Source organism: Triturus cristatus, chromosome 2_1 (assembly GCF_964204655.1).
Source record: "Triturus cristatus chromosome 2_1, aTriCri1.1, whole genome shotgun sequence".
NCBI lineage: Eukaryota > Metazoa > Chordata > Amphibia > Caudata > Salamandridae > Triturus > Triturus cristatus.
In genome coordinates, this window is record NC_140581.1 from 878,549,897 (window position 1) to 878,570,843 (window position 20,947).

The 20,947-nt window shown below is 40.7% G+C and overlaps 1 protein-coding gene across 1 annotated transcript in view; it reads left to right on the forward strand.

Moving 5' to 3' along the window:
* Positions 1-20,947, forward strand: part of LOC146866022 (transmembrane channel-like protein 2-B) — a 704,484-nt gene that overhangs the window by 417,557 nt on the left and 265,980 nt on the right. The window lies entirely within an intron of this gene.

Below are 20,947 nucleotides of genomic sequence, written 5' to 3' on the forward strand. Positions count from 1 at the left end.
CCTATGTTTAAAGAACTGTGTTATCCAAAAGGAGAGGTCTCTAGGATAGAATCTATTCTATACTGACTGTTAGTGCGTGTACAAGCGTCTAAGTGTCTACACTAGATGCGAGGGGGTAGGAATATTCCATGGTAACGGGGCTATGAATTACTTGCATGAGGACAGCGAGGCCTGGCCCTTTGCACGGTAGCTGGAGGAATGTTTACCTAAACTACTAGACAGGAATGCATCGGATGAGGAGCGGAGTAGATAATCTTGAAGGTGAAATACAGTTTTTGGCAGGCGACAGGCTGGATCAGGCACCGTTAGCCGCGCAGGGAGTAGGACAAAGTTCATGGATACAGATGCAGGCTCAGGCTGGAGCTTTCAGAGGCAGAAGGCAGGAAAAGGCTTGATGACAGAATTCCGGGCCTACTCGCCTGAATCTGTAAAATGTGGAAAGTGAACCACATAAAGTCGGTGGCCTTTCATACTTAGGAATGGAATATCTGACCCATTCATGGCGGATCTGAAAGAGGACATGTTGACGGTGGACGCACATATATTTGCGTCTTCAAAACTGGAGCAGGAGGGAACATACATGTACTTATAGCATGCACATGGAGCCGTTGGGGTCTACGATAGGGGACATAACTGATCACAAAATTCATATTTCCTCACAGTGTGCACATTTGAGTGAAAAAAGTGCAAAAAATGTCATCTTAGTTAAAATACATTGAATAGCAGCAGATGCTCTTTGTCCAAGCCTGAACAAAGGTACAGTAAAGATGCCAATAGTGTTAGATTGCAGACATATATACGTTCATACATAAGATCATAATCTCGGAAAAATTAATCCATTTAATACCGGGTCGAAAAAGCGAGAAAGAGAGTGTAGATGGTAGACCCCTACTGATAAAATACAACTACAAGAAATTCTTCACTATTATTGAGGCCATTCGGCATCTTGGTATCAAGTGCCATGATAAAGTGTGTCTCTAATTGCCGAAGGTTCTTTTCACGGTTCCCACCCCGTCCGGAAATGGGAACGGCCCCCAATACTGTATATTCTAAATCTTTAAGTTTGTTGTTATGGACCAACTTAAAATGTCTGGCCACTAGGTAGTTAGGGTCGGAGTTAACAATGGCCCTCACGTGTTGCAGAATGCGTTTGTGAACAGGGAGCTTAGTACTGCCAAAATAGTTTAGGCCGCATGTGCAGCGTAACTTATAGACAGCGAATTCTGTGCGGCATGTCAGATGTTCCTTAATAGGAATCTTTTTGTCGCTAAACGCTGTTGAGTATTCAGTACTATTGGTAGCGAAGGTGCATGCACGGCACAAATTACACTTAAAGAAACCTTTCCATGTCAGCTAGGTGTTTTTAAGTGTTATTTCTGGACTTGGTTTAACAAGGACATCCCTTAAAGACGGAGCCCTTCTGAATGTAATGGCTGGTGTATTAGGTAGAATGGATTTATTTATTTATTTATTTTTTGTATTCCAAACAACAGATTACAATGTAATATCTTCCATTACCGGGCCAGAAAACCCACCCTCCCCCCTCCCTGAGTCCGAAAACAGTTGTCAAAATGTGTTACAAGCAGTGGAAATCAATTAGCCAAACTAATTAATTATCGATTAGACAAATATATCAGGAAAGTAAAAACATAAGGAGAAACCATCAAAAACAGAAAAGCCAGAAGCCGGGGATGAATGGGAGAAGAGATAGAGGGTACGTTCGAACGGAGTGGAGGACAGGGAGAGAAGGGGACAAAAGGCAGACAGAAGTAAATAGATAACGAAAACATTACTACACATTATCAAACATTTATCCGCCTCCTTCAATGTGCTAAGCCACCTGGTTAGGGGAGCCCATATCTCTAATCCCTTTTTTTTCCCAGCCCTTCCTTTTCTAGCATATATGGCTATCTCAAGTTTATAAGTGGCAAGCAATCGACCCTGCCATTGAGCAAATGAAGGAGGGTTTGGGTTCTTCGAATATGAGGCAATACAAATGCGAAGGATAGTCATAGCCAAACACAGCAGGGCTCCCCCTGATTTTACATTAATCATATCATTTAGTACTAGCATTATGGTAGCAGGCGTCAGTTGAATGTCTTGTAGAAGAACTCTACTAATAAACGGTTGCACCTTTTCAAATAATGGGGCCAGTTTTAGGCATGTGGCAAACATGTGTACTGAGTCTGCACTGTACTCAGCACATCTCTGGCAAGTTGTTCCGCCACCACTACCCCATTTGGCCACTCTGCTTGGTGTTATATATAAGAAAAAGCCTGTTTTAAAAAATTGAGCTTGCAGCTTCGATGACAACAAGTACGTTTGGCAAGACTTAAGGCGTGATAAAAGGTATTAGGTAGCACACTCAATTTCTGCTGCCACTTTTCCATCTACTTTACTAATTTCATCCGGCCTCCGATCATTAAGCATTATTTAGATGCTGCCAATCCGTGGTATACTGGGCTCTAAAATTTTATCTAGAAGGACAAACTTAGCAAATCCTGCTGGACCGCCAGTCTTGTTTGTTAGATATCCTATAATGGCATTATACTGAAATAACTGATTATTGTCCAAGTTATGCCGGGTTTTTATATTGCTGAAAGGCCAAATGCCTTCTGAGGTAATCACATCTCCCAATTTGGAAAAGCCAGCTTGATACCACTGTGGAAGATATGCATTTTGGAAAATGAGTGGTAAATTATTATTATTCCTGGTGGGAGTGTAGTAGTTTAATTTGGCAAGTCCAAGTACTTTACGTATATTAAGAAATACTCTATAAGCATTCATCAGAGTCTTAAATCTGACCCTCTTGAAGTAACAATAATCCAGCTGGCGCCAGAGACATCCCCTTGCCCTTTCCCCTAGTAGTATTGTATAGGGGGACGGGAGGCCTGAGGGGTTCTCCTTGGGAAAATCATGCAAAAGCTCGGAACTATATTGCAGAACGGTAGCCCAATGGTATAATTTTATGTTGGGGAGAGCCCACCCTCCTCTCTCTCTCTGGGTAATGACAGAAATTTAAAAACTCTTCTATGTTGTGCATAAGCCCAGATGAACTGAGAGAAAATTTGATCGAATATATGCAGTGTTGCATTATTAAATTCTAACGGGATGGTCCAAAAGAAATATAATAATTTGGGAAAAAAGGTCATCTTTAAAATGTTGCATCTCCCTACTATTGTCAAGTGCAAGTTGTTAATTCTTTTCATATCGGCTGCTAGCGGGGTCAGATTTTCTTTAACAATTAGATCTAAATTTGAAACTATATTGACCCCTAGGGATTTAGCCTTCTGAGTTACTCTTTCATCGTCCCAGCTTATATATCCGTTTAAAACAATCTGAGTTTTAGTTTTATTGAGGGCATAACCGGATATCTTCCCAAATTCTTGGGCCTCTAGTTCCATAGCCTTGATGGCCCTTTCGGGTTCTGGCGTTACTAAGGCAAGATCATCAGCATAGGCCATAATCTTCGTGTCAGTGCCAAACCTACTCACCGCTACTATTTCAGGATTAAATTTGATTTTTTTAATCAAAGGGTCGATGTACAAAGCAAATAGCAGCGGGGAGCAAGGGCATCCTTGTCTTGTTCCACGTGCTATTCCTATCTGCCTTGTTAGGTGCCCATTGATCGAAATTCTGGCAGTGGGGCCCTGATATAGAGCCTGCAATGCCTGCAGAATCCTGGGGCCGAAACCAATCCGCCTCATGACCCCCATAAATATTGCCAGGAGACCCGATCAAACGCTTTTTCAGCGTCTAGAAGTATTAGTGCGATCGGGTCTCCTATCACGATAGCGGCATCAAATAGGGTGATGGTCCGACGAACATGTTCCGTGGTGCCCTTTTTTGGTATAAATCCGTGTTGCCCGTTGGAAACCAGAGACTCAATATTTGAAGACAATCGAGATGCAAGAATTTTAAAGCAAATCTTAGAGACAGTGTTAATAAGGGTTATTGGTCTGTATGAGGACATTTCCAGAGAAGGTTTGTCTTTTTTAAGAAATATTACTATTTTTGCCGTGGACCAAGACTGAGGTGGAGAAGACCTATTAAAAAAGGAAGAAACTACATTTGTAAATAGGTCTTTTATTTGTTGCGAGAAGATTTTATAGAATTCCACTGGAATACTATCCTCACCTGCAGCCTTACCATCAGGGAGGCTTGCTAAAGCAGTTGCAATTTCCTCCCAAACTGGAGAAATTTCCATTTGGTCACTACTCTTCTCTATTAAGTTCAGCTACCGGAATAGCATCTATATAGTTATTAATTTCCGATTCTCTGAGCTCTATAGACTTAGTAATTTCTTCAGTATATAATTTCTCATAAAATTCTCTGAAAGCCTCCTCTATTCTTATAGGATCACTAGTTGTCCCTTCAGAGTTCGTTTGAATTGAAGAAATCATAATATCAGTTATCCCCGGAGGTTTTTCACTGTTTTTATGTATCTTCGGAGTGTGGTAAAATGTAGGCATGTAGATAAGTTTATCTGGAAAGTGTCCATAGATATCATGATCTCAAGTTATGGTTTGACAAATCAGTGCTCAATATGGATGAATTCCTTTTTCTTCGTTGTTTAAATCCTGTGGTGCCTACATTTTACCACACTCCGGAGACACATAAAAACAGTGAAAAACCTCCGGGGAGACCTATTGTCTCCTCACAAGAGGGACTTACAGAACACTTATCTATTTTTGTTGATTTTTTCCTCTTTCCTTTTGTCAAAGACTTACCAGCATATATTAAAGACTCGCGAGATTTTCTGAACTGTATTGAAAAACAATCATGGGATCCGGAGTATAAACTAATTGTCCTGGACATTACAAGTCTTTATACCCGGATAAATCACGAGCATGGCCTTGAAGCGGTGGCACACTTTTTGAATAAAAAAATCTTTGAAGTTTGCAGAACATAACAAAATAATCGTACAATTCACAGAATTCTGTTTAACCAATAACATCTTTGTATTTGGTGATGACTATTACCGGTAGATCTCCGGTAGTGCGATGGGCACCTGCTTTGCCCCCAGCTATGCGAACTTGTTTGTAGGCTGGTGGGAGGAGCAGGTGTCCAGAGCACAGGGAAGTATCGACATGAGTAAGGTAGTTTCCTGGCACCGTTATATCGACGATCTGTGTATTGTTTGGAATGGTTTGATGGAATCAGCTAATGAGTTCATTGGTAGTCTGAATGATAATGTTGTCAATCTAGAGTTTAGCAGTGAGGTCAGTTCTAATACGGTAAACTTCTTAGATTTAAAAATAAGTGTAATAGACAACAAGCCAAATGTGTCACTATACCGAAAACCTACAGCCGGTAATTCATTATTACATGCGGCTAGCAACCATCCACCTAGGTTGGTTAGAAGGTTCCCCTATGGGGAATTCTTAAGATTAAAACGTAACAGTATGAGGAAGTTGGATTTTGAATTAGCTGCCAAGGCCAGTCTAAATAGATTTGTCAATAGGGGTTATAATAGGGATTTCATAGAGGTAACCCTTAATAGGGTTAACAACATACCAAGAGAAAGACTTCTTGCTAATGAGAATAAGAAGAATAAAACAGAGACAGGCGATAACAAGTTCAGGATGATAACAAATTTTTCTAACGAAGCCGATGATTTGAGAAAAATCATGAAGAAGAACTGGCATATTTTAAAGACGGACAATGTGGAAGGCTCAGATATTCCAGCAGCCCCTTTGGTAACCTATAGGAAGGCTAGATCATTGAGGGATAATCTAGTACAAAGCCATTTCTATACTAGACCAAGTACAAGCAGGACCCTAAGGGAGCTTAGGGGTTTCTATCCTTGTGGTAGATGTAAGGCCTGCGCAGGGAGTAGAAGAACATTGACATATGAAGTGACAGGCCTTAAGATACCTAGAACCATAAAGAAGTTCATCACATGTAATACTACCTATGTAGTATACTGCTTAGAATGTCCTTGCGGACTGAAATATATTGGCAGCACAATTCATCCCATTAAGATACGGGTATTAGAACATATGAGGGCGATAGCCAAAAAAGATGATACTTATCCAGTCGCAAGACACTATGCAGGGAAAAATGGCAGTGACAGGGAGCTGTTACGATATTATGGTCTAGATATGATTCCCGCTAGTATAAGAGGTGGAGATAGGATCAGAAAGTTGCGCAGACTTGAATCCAGATATATTATCGACCTAGAGACCAAGACCCCTAAGGGAATGAATATAGGGGAAGAGCTAGCTGTACACCTGGGTGATTAAATCTGTAATTTATGTGTAACCTAAGGAAAATTATGAATTTTAAGGTTCTCTGGGTGGATTCTGAGATATATACATTTTGACATTTTTCATTTTTGAATTTGTAACTTGCTATGTAATTTATTGATTTATTGGTCTTTGATGCACGAAATTAAGTAATTATAGAATGGACTTAGCCGATACACGGCATGATTATAGATTACATGTGCGCCATAATTGTGGCTTTCAAGGTGGTGTCTGCTTGTTGATGCCGATATATGGCTTTATACTATTTCAGTTAGCGCCACCCTGTTTGAATCATGAGAATGTCTAGATTTAATTTTACAATACGATAAATGAAATTACTGACTATATTATATTTAGAAGGCTGATATAGCGTTAGACATTGGATGTAGCCACTTTATGCATGTTTTAAGATGGCGCCTGTGATAGAACAGAGAAATTATTGTCCTATGTTGATTTTCGTTTTGATCTGCATCATGTGACTGGATGACTCTATGTCCATGATGACGTATTTTGCTTTAAATTCGGCTATGCGGAAGTAACAGACAACTTGACAAAGGCCGTCCTACGGCTGAAACGCGTTGTTGTTTTGTGAGCGATTAAATACACCTTAAAACACCAGGACGGTGTGCCGCCTCTTTCCTACCTGTGGATTGAATTGTACTCATTTTTGTGGTTGCCGCTACCACGGCAGGCACCGACGCTAATGAGCAGGTGTGCGGCGTTTAGCGGAGAAACTTTTCTACGAATGTATATATATATATGTATATATTCCAAAACCCAGGTTTCTCACTTCCCAGGAACCTCTTTCAATAGAGCGCACTCAAAGCCATCAGCGTTAAGTAAGCAATTTTCCATTTATTTTCGTCTCAACTGCTTGCAAGTAGACAAACGCGTTTCGCCGAGACCGCCTTCGTCAGTGTCTATTCAACAGTTACATAATGAGTTTTTTTAAATAAAGTTTTCATATAATTCATGAAAATAGAAAATAACGTTTTTAAAAAAACATAGAAGAAGGTACAGTGGTGCAGACATCGGTATCATTACTGCAGCGGCCATCTTTGAACAATCATTACATTACATTCATGTTATGAGTTCATTGCTTGGATATACTTGTATATATCACTTATTTGCATTTCATGTGATTACTATTCATCAATTTTGAATTTCTATTCTAGCCCTCCATTGCCACTGGAACAATTAAAATAATATTTTGACATTTTGGCCGCGTATTTTGAAAATTACGCCCTGTATGGGCTTACCTTCCAAGAAGTCTGCATTACTACATAGGTTGGACAATACAATTCATTCCTGTTGTTTCTCAATTTGAAAAAAAGAGAAAAACGCTCCTCCCCCTTTTTTTTTATAGAATTTTCATTAGATATGGAGAACCTTCAGTTTAACCTATATGGACCCACATTTCCTCTTCATTGTTGAGTCCTTTCGGTATTTTAGTTTGCAACTTTATGATATATTTAGATTCTAAGATACGTAATTTCTTCACCTGGTCTCCTCCCCTTTCAGATTTGACAATCTGGTCTAGGCAGAAGAACCTGAGAAGATTGCTGTTACTTTGGTGTTCTATTTCAAAATGACGGGCAACAGGATAATTATGGTCTTTATTATTTATTGCCCTTAGGTGTTCTAAAATTCTTTTTTTTGTGGGATGTATTGTGCTTCCCACATATTGTTTCCCGCATGGACACACCAAACAGTAAACTGTATGATCCGAGTTGCAATTTAAAAGCTTAGAAATCGGGGTTCTCCCTGTTTTCCCTGGTATTGTATAATCTTTCACTTTGTGGCTGTTTTTACAAGCTTTGCATTTCATGCAGAGAAAGAAACCTTTAACAGGTATAGGTTTCTTCTTCTTAGCTACATAGTGACTTTGAACCAAATGGTCTTTCAAGGAATTTCCTCTCCTGTATGTTACCAGGGGGTTGTCAGTTAGCACTTTACCCACTATCGTGTCAGATTTCAATATCCTCCAGTTTCTTCTGAGAATTTGAAATACCTCTGGTGATTTTTCAGTAAAATTGGTAATGATCCTGATTTTATCGTCTTTGCTTTTTATCTTATCCACAAGTAAGACGTTTCTTTCAATGGAATTGCAATGGAGCTCCGCTTTGTTCAAAATTCCATTGCAATACCCTCTTTTCTGAAATCTCACTTTGGCCTGGCTGATCGCTTTATTAAATTCCGGGGTCTTGGAACAGTTTCGTTTCATTCTCAGAAACTCCCCGAGAGGTATGTTGTTAACTACACTCCTCGGATGACAACTTCCTGCATGCAGGATTGTATTTCCTGCTGTAGGTTTACGGTAAAGGGCAGTTTCTATGGTGTTCCCTTCAATGTACACTCTGAGATCAAGGTATACCACCTCCTTACTGCTGATGCAACTCGTGAATTGTAAGTTTTGATCATTAACATTTAGAGCTTTGATAAACTCCTCTGCATCGCTCTGTGGACCACGCCACAGGACGAACAAATCATCAATGTACCGCGTCCACAGAGCGATGTTGTCCATCCATTTTGCATTGTTACCGGTCCAGGCAACGTGCTCCTCCCACCAGCCCACGAACAAGTTTGCGTAACTGGGGGCGAAGCACGTTCCCATCGTCGTACCTTGTTTCTGCAAATATAGTTGTTCAGAAAAAATAAAAATGTTATTTGTTAAGCAGAACTCCGTCAGTTCCATCAGCATCTCATTGTGTTTTCGATATTTCAGTGGTCTCCTTTTCAGAAAGAAGCTTATAGCCTCTAAGCCCTTAGTGTGATTGATAGATGTGTACAAACTGACAATGTCCAAAGTTATCAATAACATACCAGGTTCCCATGTAATTCCTTGTATGATGCGTAGAAAATCCTTAGTGTCACGTAAGTAGGATGTTAAATCCCTCACCATAGGAGAAATAAAACAATCAATGTAAACTGAGGTATTCTCCAAGAGACTGTTCTTAGATGATACGATTGGTCGCCCAGGAGGCCAAGTTTTGCTTTTATGCACTTTCGGCAAATGATAGAAAGTTGCCAATTCAGGATGTTCACATTTCAAGAAGTTCCAATCGTCCTGATCTAAAGTTCCTTCGTCCCTCCATTTTGTGATCAAACCATGGAAGTCCGAAATACTCTTGGTGTACTGTTGTTTACTGATCGGAATGTAATGCTCCAACTTCTTTAATTGGGATAATGCTTCATCTTCGTATTGAGTTTTTCTGAGGATAACTACATTTCCCCCTTTATTAGAGGGCTTTATGATGATAGATTCATCTCTTTTTAATTCCTCAATAGTTTCCCATTGTCGTTTCGTTAGATTTCTTCTTTTGGCATTGAATTTGCTTTTTTGAAGATTTTTTAATTCTTCGATGACCATATCCTGGAAAGTGTCAATCGCATCATATGCTGTCCTTGGCATCGTTTTGGATTTAAATTTAAGATTACTTTTGCATGTTTTTTGTGGGATGCCACTTTCTTCCAATCTCTGAGTTATGGTAATATCTTCTTGTTCATCTTCTAACTCATGAAGTAACACAATGGTTGAAAGATCGGCTCCTGTCAAATCATCATCAGCCTCCGTTTCTGTTGTTGGTGGCAGGCTCTTTTTGGGATGTAGGAGGTGTAATTTCATCAATTTTACCTTTCTGATGAATTTATAAATGTCAATACGTGTTTGCGTATAGTCAAATGCTGGTGTGGGGTAAAAGGTGAGTCCTAATTTTAAAATGTCCAATTCGGTATCTGTCAGGTTCCTGTCCGACAGATTAATCACTGTTTGTTCCTTTAGTTCCATTGTCCCCCTCGTTTGCTGCGTGTCACTATCGGGGTAGAACGTTCCATTTCTGCTTTTTTTGCCCCTCCTCGTCTTCCTCCTCTTCCTCCTCGTATCTCTGGTGAATGTGTTCGTTGGGCCGGTCTTTGTCTCAAATCCCTCATGAGTTCGTACTCCTGAAAAACTATAGCTGGTTGGCTCCTTTCACCAGTGTCGACATCACTTGAATGTTGCTCTCCTTCGGAGACTTCAAGCTCGGATTGTGATGTACTTCTTTGTGTTTCTGTTCCTTGCTTGTTCAGATTTAAACCTCTTCGAGGAGCGACATATTTTTTCGCGAAGGTTAGTATCCGGCCATTTCGATAGTCGTTCTCGTCCCGCAAGAACTTTGATTGCTTTCTTGATTTGATAGTTGCTTCATAATTCATGAGGCGTTTTTTCATGGCTTGGCGCAGTTCTTCAGTCTTTTTCTCATCTTTTTCTCCGCTGATTTTATCTTCAATTTCTTTGATTTCTTGTTGTAGTTTCGATCTGTCGCTCCACGCATATTTTATTAAGATTTTGAGCATTCCTTTAGTGACATCCGTTGTATACTCTGCCCATTCCTGTAGTAGCGCTGGATCAGGTTTTTCGTAGGAAGGGACCGTGTAAATCCATAGTCCCCTTGGGACCCGGCCAACGTCTAAATATTTCTGCAGGCTTGTGGCTTCCCACCACTTTCTTGTCTCTCTTTCGTATAATTTCTCCAAGGTGAGAAACAGACTTTTTAGTGTTGAGGGGGTCGTTTTACTTTGTTGTCCATTCGTATTTCCCGCTGTACTTCTTACACTTGAAAACAGACTTTCAGCTGCTTCCTCTCTCTCAGAGTCTGAGAACATCATTAAAGCAGAGTGAGACAATTCTGTGCTTACTAAATACGCATTGCTATACGTGACTGCCGATTTTTAACAATAGTCTTTTGAAAAACTCACTGTGGTTGCTTCACTTCGGACCCAACGGATCTTCAATCTGCTCCCGCAGTGGCGTTTTCTTTGGTATTATATCCTTATCCGCCTTTGTCCAGGTGTCACGGCAAGAAATCGATTCCAATCGGCGGGGCTAACGGCAAACATAAATCACCAACACAAGTCCACCAGCCGTTGCACCTCAGCGTCACGGGTGCTGCTCAGCGCTTGGAGGACGCGCAAATCAATTCCAAAACCCAGGTTTCTCACTTCCCAGGAACCTCTTTCAATAGAGCGCACTCAAAGCCATCAGCGTTAAGTAAGCAATTTTCCATTTATTTTCGTCTCAACTGCTTGCAAGTAGACAAACGCGTTTCGGCGAGACCGCCTTCGTCAGTGTCTATTTAACAGTTACATAATGAGTTTTTTTAAATAAAGTTTTCATACAATTCATGAAAATAGAAAATAACGTTTTTAAATAAACATAGAAGAAGGTACAGTGGTGCAGACATCGGTATCATTACTGCAGCGGCCATCTTTGAACAATCATTACATTACATTCATGTTATGAGTTCATTGCTTGGATATACTTGTATATATCACTTATTTGCATTTCATGTGATTACTATTTATCAATTTTGAATTTCTATTCTAGCCCTCCATTGCCACTGGAACAATTAAAATAATATTTTGACATTTTGGCCGCGTATTTTGAAAATTACGCCCTGTATGGGCTTACCTTCCAAGAAGTCTGCATTACTACATAGGTTGGACAATACAATTCATTCCTGTTGTTTCTCAATTTGAAAAAAAGAGAAAAACGCTCCTCCCCCTTTTTTTTTATAGAATTTTCATTAGATATGGAGAACCTTCAGTTTAACCTATATGGACCCACATTTCCTCTTCATTGTTGAGTCCTTTCGGTATTTTAGTTTGCAACTTTATGATATATTTAGATTCTAAGATACGTAATTTCTTCACCTGGTCTCCTCCCCTTTCAGATTTGACAATCTGGTCTAGGCAGAAGAACCTGAGAAGATTGCTGTTACTTTGGTGTTCTATTTCAAAATGACGGGCAACAGGATAATTATGGTCTTTATTATTTATTGCCCTTAGGTGTTCTAAAATTCTTTTTTTTGTGGGATGTATTGTGCTTCCCACATATTGTTTCCCGCATGGACACACCAAACAGTAAACTGTATGATCCGAGTTGCAATTTAAAAGCTTAGAAATCGGGGTTCTCCCTGTTTTCCCTGGTATTGTATAATCTTTCACTTTGTGGCTGTTTTTACAAGCTTTGCATTTCATGCAGAGAAAGAAACCTTTAACAGGTATAGGTTTCTTCTTCTTAGCTACATAGTGACTTTGAACCAAATGGTCTTTCAAGGAATTTCCTCTCCTGTATGTTACCAGGGGGTTGTCAGTTAGCACTTTACCCACTATCGTGTCAGATTTCAATATCCTCCAGTTTCTTCTGAGAATTTGAAATACCTCTGGTGATTTTTCAGTAAAATTGGTAATGATCCTGATTTTATCGTCTTTGCTTTTTATCTTATCCACAAGTAAGACGTTTCTTTCAATGGAATTGCAATGGAGCTCCGCTTTGTTCAAAATTCCATTGCAATACCCTCTTTTCTGAAATCTCACTTTGGCCTGGCTGATCGCTTTATTAAATTCCGGGGTCTTGGAACAGTTTCGTTTCATTCTCAGAAACTCCCCGAGAGGTATGTTGTTAACTACACTCCTCGGATGACAACTTCCTGCATGCAGGATTGTATTTCCTGCTGTAGGTTTACGGTAAAGGGCAGTTTCTATGGTGTTCCCTTCAATGTACACTCTGAGATCAAGGTATACCACCTCCTTACTGCTGATGCAACTCGTGAATTGTAAGTTTTGATCATTAACATTTAGAGCTTTGATAAACTCCTCTGCATCGCTCTGTGGACCACGCCACAGGACAAACAAATCATCAATGTACCGCGTCCACAGAGCGATGTTGTCCATCCATTTTGCATTGTTACCGGTCCAGGCAACGTGCTCCTCCCACCAGCCCACGAACAAGTTCGCGTAACTGGGGGCGAAGCACGTTCCCATCGTCGTACCTTGTTTCTGCAAATATAGTTGTTCAGAAAAAATAAAAATGTTATTTGTTAAGCAGAACTCCGTCAGTTCCATCAGCATCTCATTGTGTTTTCGATATTTCAGTGGTCTCCTTTTCAGAAAGAAGCTTATAGCCTCTAAGCCCTTAGTGTGATTGATAGATGTGTACAAACTGACAATGTCCAAAGTTATCAATAACATACCAGGTTCCCATGTAATTCCTTGTATGATGCGTAGAAAATCCTTAGTGTCACGTAAGTAGGATGTTAAATCCCTCACCATAGGAGAAATAAAACAATCAATGTAAACTGAGGTATTCTCCAAGAGACTGTTCTTAGATGATACGATTGGTCGCCCAGGAGGCCAAGTTTTGCTTTTATGCACTTTCGGCAAATGATAGAAAGTTGCCAATTCAGGATGTTCACATTTCAAGAAGTTCCAATCGTCCTGATCTAAAGTTCCTTCGTCCCTCCATTTTGTGATCAAACCATGGAAGTCCGAAATACTCTTGGTGTACTGTTGTTTACTGATCGGAATGTAATGCTCCAACTTCTTTAATTGGGATAATGCTTCATCTTCGTATTGAGTTTTTCTGAGGATAACTACATTTCCCCCTTTATTAGAGGGCTTTATGATGATAGATTCATCTCTTTTTAATTCCTCAATAGTTTCCCATTGTCGTTTTGTTACATTTCTTCTTTTGGCATTGAATTTGCTTTTTTGAAGATTTTTTAATTCTTCGATGACCATATCCTGGAAAGTGTCAATCGCATCATATGCTGTCCTTGGCATCGTTTTGGATTTAAATTTAAGATTACTTTTGCATGTTTTTTGTGGGATGCCACTTTCTTCCAATCTCTGAGTTATGGTAATATCTTCTTGTTCATCTTCTAACTCATGAAGTAACACAATGGTTGAAAGATCGGCTCCTGTCAAATCATCATCAGCCTCCGTTTCTGTTGTTGGTGGCAGGCTCTTTTTGGGATGTAGGAGGTGTAATTTCATCAATTTTACCTTTCTGATGAATTTATAAATGTCAATACGTGTTTGCGTATAGTCAAATGCTGGTGTGGGGCAAAAGGTGAGTCCTAATTTTAAAATGTCCAATTCGGTATCTGTCAGGTTCCTGTCCGACAGATTAATCACTGTTTGTTCCTTTAGTTCCATTGTCCCCCTCGTTTGCTGCGTGTCACTATCGGGGTAGAACGTTCCATTTCTGCTTTTTTTGCCCCTCCTCGTCTTCCTCCTCTTCCTCCTCGTATCTCTGGTGAATGTGTTCGTTGGGCCGGTCTTTGTCTCAAATCCCTCATGAGTTCGTACTCCTGAAAAACTATAGCTGGTTGGCTCCTTTCACCAGTGTCGACATCACTTGAATGTTGCTCTCCTTCGGAGACTTCAAGCTCGGATTGTGATGTACTTCTTTGTGTTTCTGTTCCTTGCTTGTTCAGATTTAAACCTCTTCGAGGAGCGTCATATTTTTTCGCGAAGGTTAGTATCCGGCCATTTCGATAGTCGTTCTCGTCCCGCAAGAACTTTGATTGCTTTCTTGATTTGATAGTTGCTTCATAATTCATGAGGCGTTTTTTCATGGCTTGGCGCAGTTCTTCAGTCTTTTTCTCATCTTTTTCTCCGCTGATTTTATCTTCAATTTCTTTGATTTCTTGTTGTAGTTTCGATCTGTCGCTCCACGCATATTTTATTAAGATTTTGAGCATTCCTTTAGTGACATCCGTTGTATACTCTGCCCATTCCTGTAGTAGCGCTGGATCAGGTTTTTCGTAGGAAGGGACCGTGTAAATCCGTAGTCCCCTTGGGACCCGGCCAACGTCTAAATATTTCTGCAGGCTTGTGGCTTCCCACCACTTTCTTGTCTCTCTTTCGTATAATTTCTCCAAGGTGAGAAACAGACTTTTTAGTGTTGAGGGGGTCGTTTTACTTTGTTGTCCATTCGTATTTCCCGCTGTACTTCTTACACTCGAAAACAGACTTTCAGCTGCTTCCTCTCTCTCAGAGTCTGAGAACATCATTAAAGCAGAGTGAGACAATTCTGTGCTTACTAAATACGCATTGCTATACGTGACTGCCGATTTTTAACAATAGTCTTTTGAAAAACTCACTGTGGTTGCTTCACTTCGGACCCAACGGATCTTCAATCTGCTCCCGCAGTGGCGTTTTCTTTGGTATTATATCCTTATCCGCCTTTGTCCAGGCGTCACGGCAAGAAATCGATTCCAATCGGCGGGGCTAACGGCAAACATAAATCACCAACACAAGTCCACCAGCCGTTGCACCTCAGCGTCACGGGTGCTGCTCAGCGCTTGGAGGACGCGCAAATCAATTCCAAAACCCAGGTTTCTCACTTCCCAGGAACCTCTTTCAATAGAGCGCACTCAAAGCCATCAGCGTTAAGTAAGCAATTTTCCATTTATTTTCGTCTCAACTGCTTGCAAGTAGACAAACGCGTTTCGGCGAGACCGCCTTCGTCAGTGTCTATTCAACAGTTACATAATGAGTTTTTTTAAATAAAGTTTTCATACAATTCATGAAAATAGAAAATAACGTTTTTAAATAAACATAGAAGAAGGTACAGTGGTGCAGACATCGGTATCATTACTGCAGCGGCCATCTTTGAACAATCATTACATTACATTCATGTTATGAGTTCATTGCTTGGATATACTTGTATATATCACTTATTTGCATTTCATGTGATTACTATTCATCAATTTTGAATTTCTATTCTAGCCCTCCATTGCCACTGGAACAATTAAAATAATATTTTGACATTTTGGCCGCGTATTTTGAATATGGTCATCGAAGAATTAAAAAATCTTCAAAAAAGCAAATTCAATGCCAAAAGAAGAAATCTAACGAAACGACAATGGGAAACTATTGAGGAATTAAAAAGAGATGAATCTATCATCATAAAGCCCTCTGATAAAGGGGGAAATGTAGTTATCCTCAGAAAAACTCAATACGAAGATGAAGCATTATCCCAATTAAAGAAGTTGGAGCATTACATTCCGATTAGTAAACAACAGTACACCAAGAGTATTTCGGACTTCCATGGTTTGATCACAAAATGGAGGGACGAAGGAACTTTAGATCAGGACGATTGGAACTTCTTGAAATGTGAACATCCTGAATTGGCAACTTTCTATCATTTGCCGAAAGTGCATAAAAGCAAAACTTGGCCTCCTGGGCGACCAATCGTATCATCTAAGAACAGTCTCTTGGAGAATACCTCAGTTTACATTGATTGTTTTATTTCTCCTATGGTGAGGGATTTAACATCCTACTTACGTGACACTAAGGATTTTCTACGCATCATACAAGGAATTACATGGGAACCTGGTATGTTATTGATAACTTTGGACATTGTCAGTTTGTACACATCTATCAATCACACTAAGGGCTTAGAGGCTATAAGCTTCTTTCTGAAAAGGAGACCACTGAAATATCGAAAACACAATGAGATGCTGATGGAACTGACGGAGTTCTGCTTAACAAATAACATTTTTATTTTTTCTGAACAACTATATTTGCAGAAACAAGGTACGACGATGGGAACGTGCTTCGCCCCCAGTTACGCAAACTTGTTCGTGGGCTGGTGGGAGGAGCACATTGCCTGGACCGGTAACAATGCAAAATGGATGGACAACATCGCCCTGTGGACGCGGTACATTGATGATTTGTTCGTCCTGTGGCGTGGTCCACAGAGCGATGCAGAGGAGTTTATCAAAGCTCTAAATGTTAATGATCAAAACTTACAATTCACGAGTTGCATCAGCAGTAAGGAGGTGGTATACCTTGATCTCAGAGTGTACATTGAAGGGAACACCATAGAAACTGCCCTTTACCGTAAACCTACAGCAGGAAATACAATCCTGCATGCAGGAATTTGTCATCCGAGGAGTGTAGTTAACAACATACCTCTCGGGGAGTTTCTGAGAATGAAACGAAACTGTTCCAAGACCCCGGAATTTAATAAAGCGATCAGCCAGGCCAAAGTGAGATTTCAGAAAAGAGGCTATTGCAATGGAATTTTGAACAAAGCAGAGCTCCATTACAATTCCATTGAAAGAAACGTCTTACTTGTGGATAAGATAAAAAGCAAAGACGATAAAATCAGGATCATTACCAATTTTACTGAAAAATCACCAGAGGTATTTCAAATTCTCAGAAGAAACTGGAGGATATTGAAATCTGACACGATAGTGGGTAAAGTGCTAACTGACAACCCCCTGGTAACATACAGGAGAGGAAATTCCTTGAAAGACCATTTGGTTCAAAGTCACTATGTAGCTAAGAAGAAGAAACCTATACCTGTTAAAGGTTTCTTTCCCTGCATGAAATGCAAAGCTTGTAAAAACAGCCACAAAGTGAAAGATTATACAATACCAGGGAAAACAGGGAGAACCCCGATTTCTAAGCTTTTAAATTGCAACTCGGATCATACAGTTTACTGTTTGGTGTGTCCATGCGGGAAACAATATGTGGGAAGCACAATACATCCCACAAACAAAAGAATTTTAGAACACCTAAGGGCAATTAATAATAACGACCGTAATTATCCTGTTGCCCGTCATTTTGAAATAGAACACCAAAGTAACAGCAATCTTCTCAGGTTCTTCTGCCTAGACCAGATTGTCAAATCTGAAAGGGGAGGAGACCAGGTGAAGAAATTACGTATCTTAGAATCTAAATATATCATAAAGTTGCAAACTAAAATACCGAAAGGACTCAACAATGAAGAGGAAATGTGGGTCCATATAGGTTAAACTGAAGGTTCTCCATATCTAATGAAAATTCTTTTAAAAAAAGGGGGAGGAGCGTTTTTCTCTTTTTTTCAAATTGAGAACAAACAGGAATGAATTGTATTGTCCAACCTATGTCGTAATGCAGACTTCTTGGAAGGTAAGCCCATACAGGGCGTAATTTTCAAAATACGCGGCCAAAATGTCAAAATATTATTTTAATTGTTCCAGTGGCAATGGAGGGCTAGAATAGAAATTCAAAATTGATGAATAGTAATCACATGAAATGCAAATAAGTGATATATACAAGTATATCCAAGCAATGAACTCATAACATGAATGTAATGTAATGATTGTTCAAAGATGGCCGCTGCAGTAATGATACCGATGTCTGCACCACTGTACCTTCTTCTATGTTTATTTAAAAACGTTATTTTCTATTTTCATGAATTGTATGAAAACTTTATTTAAAAAAACTCATTATGTAACTGTTGAATAGACACTGACGAAGGCGGTCTCGCCGAAACGCGTTTGTCTACTTGCAAGCAGTTGAGACGAAAATAAATGGAAAATTGCTTACTTAACGCTGATGGCTTTGAGTGCGCTCTATTGAAAGAGGTTCCTGGGAAGTGAGAAACCTGGGTTTTGGAATTGATTTGCGCGTCCTCCAAGCGCTGAGCAGCACCCGTGACGCTGAGGTGCAACGGCTGGTGGACTTGTGTTGGTGATATATGTATATATATATATATATATTTTAATCACCAAAGTGCCCGAAGCATTCGAAGGGTCACTCGACGTCGCCCGCACCTTACGGCCTAATGTTGCTGCTCTCCTCGTCTTCCAACCATTATTCATGAATTCCCCCGACGCGTTTCGAGGCTGTCACGCCTCTTAATCATGGGGCTGCTTGAAGAAAAATGGCATCGCGGACTCACATTATTTAAATTCTTGGCATCTTTTATTTCTACACAGCCCCTCCCACTGGTTTTGCTTAGTGCAGTTCCTCAGGATGCATTATGGGATGTGTAGTTGCTAATGTGAGTATAGTCATTATTCCCTTTAGTAGGTGCGATGTCCATTCGTACAATTAAAGCTTTGGATTAACCTTAGTAGGATGTGGAGAACAACAGGAGGGCACTTTACTGCAAATGGAACGACGTGCTGAAATGGAGCAAAGGAGTTTCACCCCACAGCCTCTCAATTGGATTCGAGATGGTGCCCCTTCCAGGACTGGACCGCCCTGTCGAAATTTTAATCACCAAAGTGCCCGAAGCATTCGAAGGGTCACTCGACGTCGCCCGCACCTTACGGCCTAATGTTGCTGCTCTCCTCGTCTTCCAACCATTATTCATGAATTCCCCCGACGCGTTTCGAGGCTGTCACGCCTCTTAATCATGGGGCTGCTTGAAGAAAAATGGCATCGCGGACTCACATTATTTAAATTCTTGGCATCTTTTATTTCTACACAGCCCCTCCCACTGGTTTTGCTTAGTGCAGTTCCTCAGGATGCATTATGGGATGTGTAGTTGCTAATGTGAGTATAGTCATTATTCCATTTAGTAGGTGCGATGTCCATTCGTACAATTAAAGCTTTGGATTAACCTTAGTAGGATGTGGAGAACAACAGGAGGGCACTTTACTGCAAATGGAACGACGTGCTGAAATGGAGCAAAGGAGTTTCACCCCACAGCCTCTCAATTGGATTCGAGATGGTGCCCCTTCCAGGACTGGACCGCCCTGTCGAAATTTTAATCACCAAAGTGCCCGAAGCATTCGAAGGGTCACTCAACGTCGCCCGCACCTTACGGCCTAATGTTGCTGCTCTCCTCATCTTCCAACCATTATTCATGAATTCCCCCGACGCGTTTCGAGGCTGTCACGCCTCTTAATCATGGGGCTGCTTGAAGAAAAATGGCATCGCGGACTCACATTATTTAAATTCTTGGCATCTTTTATTTCTACACAGCCCCTCCCACTGGTTTTGCTTAGTGCAGTTCCTCAGGATGCATTATGGGATGTGTAGTTGCTAATGTGAGTATACTCATTATTCCCTTTAGTAGGTGCGATGTCCATTCGTACAATTAAAGCTTTGGATTAACCTTAGTAGGATGTGGAGAACAACAGGAGAGCACTTTACTGCAAATGGAACGACATGCTGAAATGGAGCAAAGGAGTTTCACCCCACAGCCTCTCAATTGGATTCGAGATGGTGCCCCTTCCAGGACTGGACCGCCCTGTCGAAATTTTAATCACCAAAGTGCCCGAAGCATTCGAAGGGTCACTCGACGTCGCCCGCACCTTACGTCCTAATGTTGCTGCTCTCCTCGTCTTCCAACCATTATTCATGAATTCCCCCGACGCGTTTCGAGGCTGTCACGCCTCTTAATCATGGGGCTGCTTGAAGAAAAATGGCATCGCGGACTCACATTATTTAAATTCTTGGCATCTTTTATTTCTACACAGCCCCTCCCACTGGTTTTGCTTAGTGCAGTTCCTCAGGATGCATTATGGGATGTGTAGTTGCTAATGTGAGTATAGTCATTATTCCCTTTAGTAGGTGCGATGTCCATTCGTACAATTAAAGCTTTGGATTAACCTTAGTAGGATGTGGAGAACAACAGGAGGGCACTTTACTGCAAATGGAACGACGTGCTGAAATGGAGCAAAGGAGTTTCACCCCACAGCCTCTCAATTGGATTCGAGATGGTGCCCCTTCCAGGACTGGACCGCCCTGTCGAAATTTTAATCACCAAAGTGCCCGAAGCATTCGAAGGGTATCTCGACGTCGCCTGCACCTTACGGCCTAATGTTGCTGCTCTCCTCGTCTTCCAACCATTATTCATGAATTCCCCCGACGCGTTTCGAGGCTGTCACGCCTCTTAATCATGGGGCTGCTTGAAGAAAAATGGCATCGCGGACTCACATTATTTAAATTCTTGGCATCTTTTATTTCTACACAGCCCCTCCCACTGGTTTTGCTTAGTGCAGTTCCTCAGGATGCATTATGGGATGTGTAGTTGCTAATGTGAGTATAGTCATTATTCCCTTTAGTAGGTGCGATGTCCATTCGTACAATTAAAGCTTTGGATTAACCTTAGTAGGATGTGGAGAACAACAGGAGGGCACTTTACT